The sequence below is a fragment of the Apium graveolens genome, chromosome 7, assembly GCF_009905375.1.
Source record: "Apium graveolens cultivar Ventura chromosome 7, ASM990537v1, whole genome shotgun sequence".
Classification (NCBI taxonomy): domain Eukaryota; kingdom Viridiplantae; phylum Streptophyta; class Magnoliopsida; order Apiales; family Apiaceae; genus Apium; species Apium graveolens.
The window spans coordinates 244,373,188-244,380,429 of NC_133653.1; the positions used below are offsets into that span (position 1 = coordinate 244,373,188).

The 7,242-nt window shown below is 36.2% G+C and overlaps 1 pseudogene; it reads right to left on the bottom strand.

Moving 5' to 3' along the window:
- Positions 1-4,867: 4,867 nt before the first annotated feature.
- Positions 4,868-5,798, bottom strand: LOC141672667 (uncharacterized; annotated as a pseudogene).
- Positions 5,799-7,242: the final 1,444 nt, after the last annotated feature.

Consider the following 7,242-nt stretch of genomic DNA (forward strand, 5'->3'; position numbering starts at 1 on the left):
CGAGCCTAAGCTCATGAGCGGGGATATCGAATTTCATATTACCTTAATTGTCTTGACATGTACGCGATTACCTTACCGTGCTGCATAAGCACGCACCCTAAGCCCTTGTGCGAAGCGTCACTACACTTCACAAAATCTCCTTTTCCATCTGGCAACGCCAGCATAGGGGCCATCACCAACCTCTGCTTCAGTTCTTGAAAGCTGTTCTCGCATTTCTCTGTCCATTCGAACTTCTCAGTCTTATGAGTAAGCCGCGTTAAAGGGGCTACTATCTTTACAACTTGAACGAACCTCCGGTAGTGACCGACCAATCCTACCTCTGGTAGTCGACCTAACCATGGTCATCAATTCATCAGTGGTCCTTTATTCATTCTTGTCAGGATCCTCCATGGGATCCTTCTCAGCAACTATCCCTTCTAGGACAACATCCTCAACCGCTACATTCTCAATATCAACATCATCCGGTCCTGTATTAGGACACTCTATCGGATCCACAATCCGATCTCCAATTAGTAATAAACATCATCGCGATGTTGCTCCTCAACCTCAGGGTTCGGAGTTCCGCTACCATATACGATAACGAACTACACTCCTATCACGATATTTATAAGGGTTCCCATAAGGGTTTTAACTGTCAGTACTACGTTAGGTAGCCCGACTATGAACTTGGCAAGAGTTCTTATTATCTTAGTGAACTTATTATCTTAACGTCCCATCATCTCTGAGGTTTATAACGCTTAGCTCTGATACCATTTCTGTAACACCCCCAGATCCGGGGTCGGGGATCCGGGTCGTCACGGTCTTTCTTTCCACAATATCACTTCACTTAATTAATAATAATAACCTTATGCTGTGACCCCACACTAACACACACCACAACCCGTTATAGTCTCAGAGATGAAATTTAAATAAGTACAAGTCTTTGAATCCACAATTTAAAAGTTATTACAACCCAAAATGATTTCTTGATAAATTTACAGTTAATTGCCATTATCTGCCACAAGTTATAATTATACATAATTGATTCTCAAAAGTAGATGGTCTGATCTACAATAGATCTACCTCTGCAGCTATAGCAGCTACAATATCAACGGGAAGACGCGGGACGCTTCCCACGCGCTTGCGCTGGGTCTGCTGGAGTCTGGCCATCTTTCCTAACTGTTGTTGTGTGATGAAGAAATAAAGCAAGGGTGAGCAGCAAGCCCACCAAAATAATATGTATAATGATTTACAATATATGAGCCTTCTCATAGTACTCATGAAAGTCTTGGTCAAAAGAAATGGACCAAGTTTGATATCTTAATGCGATGAAGTCACAAAATATTCAGTATATATACATATATACTTTTCAAAATCTTGGAAGTCCTCTTCCATGCATAATACACACAGAGTTCCAGTGTATAACTGTATAAAAATATCGTTGCAAGGTGATCTCATATATCTAACCTTGTCTCAACGTTTTTCTGAAAATCTTTGTCATTCATAAGACACTTATTAATTAGATATAAGTTTAAAAGATGAGGTTACCAAATACCCCAATATACTTATATCTTTCCCAATACTACTTGAACTACCACCGTTCAAGTTATAATCAGTTTCAAAAGTTCATCACATAGATGAGACTACAAGACAAGATTTGAATAGATTCAATCTTTGAAATATTATTGAATGAAATAAAGTTACGAGATACTTTATTTAGTCCTGATATATATATATCCACATATATATATCTCTTAAACATTTCCTGGAACCTCTGTTATGTAAAGTATGAACAGAGTTTGAAACATCCAATGAATTTTGGAAAGGAAAAGAATTTTGGCATAAACCAGATATCTTGTTGATCAGGCAAAGATACCAATAAGTAACCTTTTCTACTGTAGATGGATGAATTCCTCACCGGTCATCACCCTGGCCGCATTAGGACCTCGCGCTAGACCGTTACCCGGCCCCTCACGCATTGATGGACTGCCACCTAGCCACTTACACTTTCATAGACCGTACCCCGGCCTGTCGCTTATGCCGACTCAATTAGATGGGCTTACTTCCCGAACATTGGGCAAGTAATCAATTCATTTACCAAAACTGCAACCTCGTTGCGAATATAAAACACACCACAGAGCCGGATTCCCCAGGTTTTGAGCGAGTATTTAAATCCCCTTAAAAAGGAAGATCTTAAATATAAAAATGAGTTTTGGGATCCGCTCTAACTTTTAAAAATCATTTTGAAGACTCGAAAACACTTTAAAGAGTGTTTGGAGTAAAGCTGATTTAATGAAGTAAATCAGTCCCCATATATTAGAAAATATCTGAATATTATTATTTAAATAATATTCCCATAAAGAATAATCTTTATAAAAATAATTGAAGTAGAAGTATTAAAACTTATACTTGAAATAAACATTAAATAACCAAAGATATACTTATATGAAAGTATTATCTTTATTTGAATAATCGGAAATAAGTTTGATTATTAACACTTTATTCTCTAATGAAATAAAGAATATATTTCAGTAATAAGCGGAGTCATAATACCTCGAATGAATATTATAAATAATATTCATTAAAAAAAATAAAGGAGTCATACATCCTCAAATGAATATCCAAGTAATATTCAATAAATAATATAAAGGAGTCATAAGTCCTCGAATGAATATTCAAGATAATATTCATTAATAAAATAAAGTTATCGAATAAACCTTATTCGATTAATAGTTTTGAAAACTATAACCATATATATATATAAATATATATATATATATATATATATATATATAAAATCTACTCGGGATCCTCGACTCCCGGTTTTAGAAAATGTTTTCACCTTTGGGTCCCTATACCAAGGGTATATGCAAATTACCGCTATTCTCTAGCATAGGTATTATCAACTGAACCAACAGATATATATGGCAAGAATACGAAACAGGCATGCATATATATACCATATCAGCATGCTTCAATATATCGCAACATTTGCTAATTAACCAATATGCATCTATCGCAAGATAATGCATATACATATATTCATCACAACAACAGTATAACGGGTAGAAAACTTGCCTGAGCGACTTGGGGTGATAAAAGGCTCGGGACGAGTCTGGTAACCTATAAACAACAAGTAAGTTGGGATTAAACCAAAATCACTTGTAAATCTATACTTTAACTAACTTAGACTCTAACGCTTGTTTTGCGCTCACTGATTCGCTTAAGTCACTCGGGTACCCTCGGCTCCACCATTTTTAATAATTTAACCTTTACGAGTTTTAAAGCGATTCCTTCGCGAGTGTCTTACCAACTGCCTAACACACTTACCATAAATGTTTCATACATTAATTAACCCTTTTTGGTCTTTAACCTATGTTTCAAAGTAAGGTGAGGGGAAAAGTTTCGTTCGCGAAACGCCGTTGAAACGGTCGTTTCTCCTAAACCGTGCATCGGAATCGAACGAACTACATATCAAAACGAAGCTCGTAACATGAGCTATCTAAACATGGCAGTGGTCATAATCTAGCAGGGGGTTCTCGGGTCCTAATGCTATGCACAAAAACAGTCCAAAGAAAATCGGACGTTACGACGGCTATGTTTACGCGATTTCCAATATTTTAAACCATTCAAACCCATTTCAAATCAACCTCAAATCCAACATACAACCAACATCCATCCTCATCACATCATAACAACCCCAACCAATTCAATTTAATCATTCATACTTATGCCTAAGCTTAACTTTAATCATACTTAAGTTCTTTTCATCAAAACCTCAACATTTACCATTCCATTTCACTACCATTTCAAATCCCAAACTCTAATCACAACAACAAGCTACAATATCATCCTACTAATCAAAATCATCTTATAATATATAGGAATCTAGGGTTTGGAGATGGTATACCTTCCTTTGAGTGGTGGGAGGAGCTAGGAAGCCTTAAGAAGCTTTGAGAAGTCTTAAGAATGCTTGGATCTTCAAGAAAAACAAGAAAAACTTCAAGTTAAAAACTTGAAAACACTATTCATAGTCTTCTTCTTTGATTAAATGGAGAAGATGGAGAAGGAATTGATGGCTTAAACTCATGATATAGCCCTAACTAAGCATGAAGATGATTAGGGAATTAACTCACCAATTTAGGAGGCTTGGATCTTGAGTTTTTGAATTCTTGCCCATTTGCAATAGTAAAAAGCCGAGAGCATGATGAACCATGCCTTGGTTTCTTTTTGATTTTGATGAAAATGATTTTGCTTGGCTTGGTTGGCTTGTTTTTGTGTTTGATTTAGTTAATTACCTTGTTGCCCTTGAATTTGTGTGGTTAAAAAGCCACCACACCTCCTTCCTTCCCATGTCATGCTTGTGTCACCTTGCACATGTCATAATGCTCCCACTTGTCCATACCTTGTGGTTTGATGATGTCACAATCCCTGGCTTCTTGTACAAGCTTGTCTCTTGGTCACTTATTTGTTTTACGGTTCGCTTATCTTTCGTTCTCGTTTATCGTTTGAGGGATCATACCTGGGATCTTATTACTTAGGTTCCCTTAACCTTTCTCAATATATTATATTCCTTTTATGATCCTCTCCTATAATCCTTTAATTTAAATCCTTTTTATCCTGTTACCTTTTTCTCAATTCTTTCCGTATCTAGTGGATTTCCGGGAAAAATCAAAGTGTTCGGAATTGGATTCTGACGATCTTTACATACACTTATATACCATATAGAGTACTAATAATATCCCAGAAGATCAATAACAGAACCCCTACATAGTGTGGCATGAAAAGTTTTCTCATTCAGCAAAAACACTATTCATAAGGGTTTCAAAAATTTCCAAAAATTGGGGTTATTATAGTGAGGCATCTTACATAGTTACTGAAGATCCATTTCCAGTCCCAAATATCCCCGACAACAAAATTCCAATTCCCTGATAAAATTATAAAGCTTCTCGCATAAAAACGAGACTGTTCTCAGAGTCTTGTGATACTTTCGTACCATTCATCTCAATTTTTGTCGAATCAGCTACCATAGTCATTGTTGATAATATTTTTCCAACTTGTGCTTCAGAAGTAATTTTCTTCCAACCCATTCTGATAATACTATTTCCCTGCTTTGTCAACTTGTATCCCTACAGAGTATAGAATGAGCAGCAAACACAATTCAAGTCAAGCTACATGAAGTTCTAATTAGTTCTGAATTCAAAGATGGATCATTATAATCCATAGCCTGATACTTAATCTTTGTTCTCTCCGAATATCATTAAAGCAGACGATGATGGCTGTAAAAGCTGCAAGTCTCACCTTATGATTCGAAATATCTGTAGGCATATCAATATTCAAAAAAGCACTTTAGAGGATATGTTTTACTTCTGACTTCAACCAAAATTGCACTTATTATGGGTAAGCAAGCCTCGGCAGAAAGTTTAAAGTCATTAGCAGTGCTCTTACCCCCCATCCTGGCAGTTGAGAACACAAATTGAATCAAGAAAAATAAAAACTGATCCCAAAGCAGTTGCAACGTGCAATATATTGATGCATGTCTACATAGTGCATTTTGTAAGTTAATGTGTACCAGTCATAAGATATTGAGATAGAAGGTATCCCGTAGAAAAAGGCTTCTCGAGCACCTGCTACTGTTCCTGAGTACATGCTGTTATTCCAGTAACAGATTTGATTAGTTGTGCAGACTTAAGAGTTTATACTGCAGACTTAAGGTCACATACTATATAGACTACTTTTACTAAACAAAAAAGTGTTTCCTCAGACAGAGAGTTACTGACATGCGGTAACCAGAGTTGTAACCCATGTTTATGCCACTAATAACCTGTGACCAAAACAAACAAGAGTAAGCAACGAAAAACAATTTTTTTTTTAAAAAAGCAATTGAATAGAGTTGTTAGTAGGTGCTCAGCTTGAGTCGTTACAAATAGGTAACATCTTAGGTTATAGAAACATCAGCAACCAGAATGATATTTGAGCTTTAGCATGATTTACAACTAATGAGAATATCAGTTTACAAAGTTGATTTAGAATAGTTACCAGATCAGGCACTATAGGAAAAAGAGTTCCGGAGATTCCCAGAGATGCACAATCTGTTGGAGTTCCTGGAATAGCAAAAAAAACAAGTAAACAATAATAAGAAAACACTTCTTATAAATCATTATCAATTAAAATTCCAAGATTAAAGACTATAAACAATATATTTGGTCTTCATCTAGGCGTCGCCATCAGTATGTTGTGTGAGTGCCGGAAGCACGCAAGTAATTTGTTGGCAAAGAAAATTAAAAGATAATATACATTTTATAACAATGTGAAATGAAAACAAACCAAAAACTGCATAGGCTGTTGCTCCCTGAATTTCTACTTGCTTAACATGGACAGGATGCATCCAAGTAATGCTGTGACTAACAGCTGACCTTTCCCTGTAAAAGAATTATTAGATACAAGAAAAACAATCAAAATGTTTCTAATTAAACATTATCCCCCAGTCATGCACATTATTTAAGCACCATCCTCCTAAGAACTTAGTTTTTAGGCACATATGTCTCTTTATAGATAAGGACCAACTGATCATGGCACATATGTCTCTTTATAGAGCAGTAGCACAACTGGTCAGGAATTACACAGAATCATCAAAAACTGTTAAGCTACGCACTCCAATTCGGGGAGCAAACCGTAACCGACTCTCAAAAGCGTAAGCATAGAAGTCATCAAAACAGAAGCAGTGGTCGTGTGATAGGGTTGCATCGAACTCATTTCAACCGGACAACTATAAAACACACACAAATATCATCATTGTGTAAATAATAAACGTAATAGCACAATATATAAGGCAAGAGTTTGTGTAATAATTAGTACCTGAATAAAAGAGTGGAGAGAGATGGCTTTCTGGTGGGCATACGAAAGGGAGGCGGAGAGGGGGCGGCTTTGGTTTTGGTAGCGAAAGCAATTCTCAACAGTACTATTATCCCCTTTAAAATCTTTCCCTCCTTCCTCATTTGCATTTGCATTGAGTGACCTGTTGGATTTCTTGAGTTCCTTTTCTCTCAAAAGCCTCTCCACTCTAGTCCTCAAAAGCCTCTCCAGACAACCTAATTGAACAAATTAAACCTAATTGAACAAACAAACCTAACTGAACAAAATAAACCTAATTGAACAAACAAACATAATTGAACAAACAAACCTTTTTAGAAATTAGGGTTTCTCGTAGATGGGGTTTGATTAATTGAAGGTGTTCTTCAATTTGGGGTTTAATTGAGACCC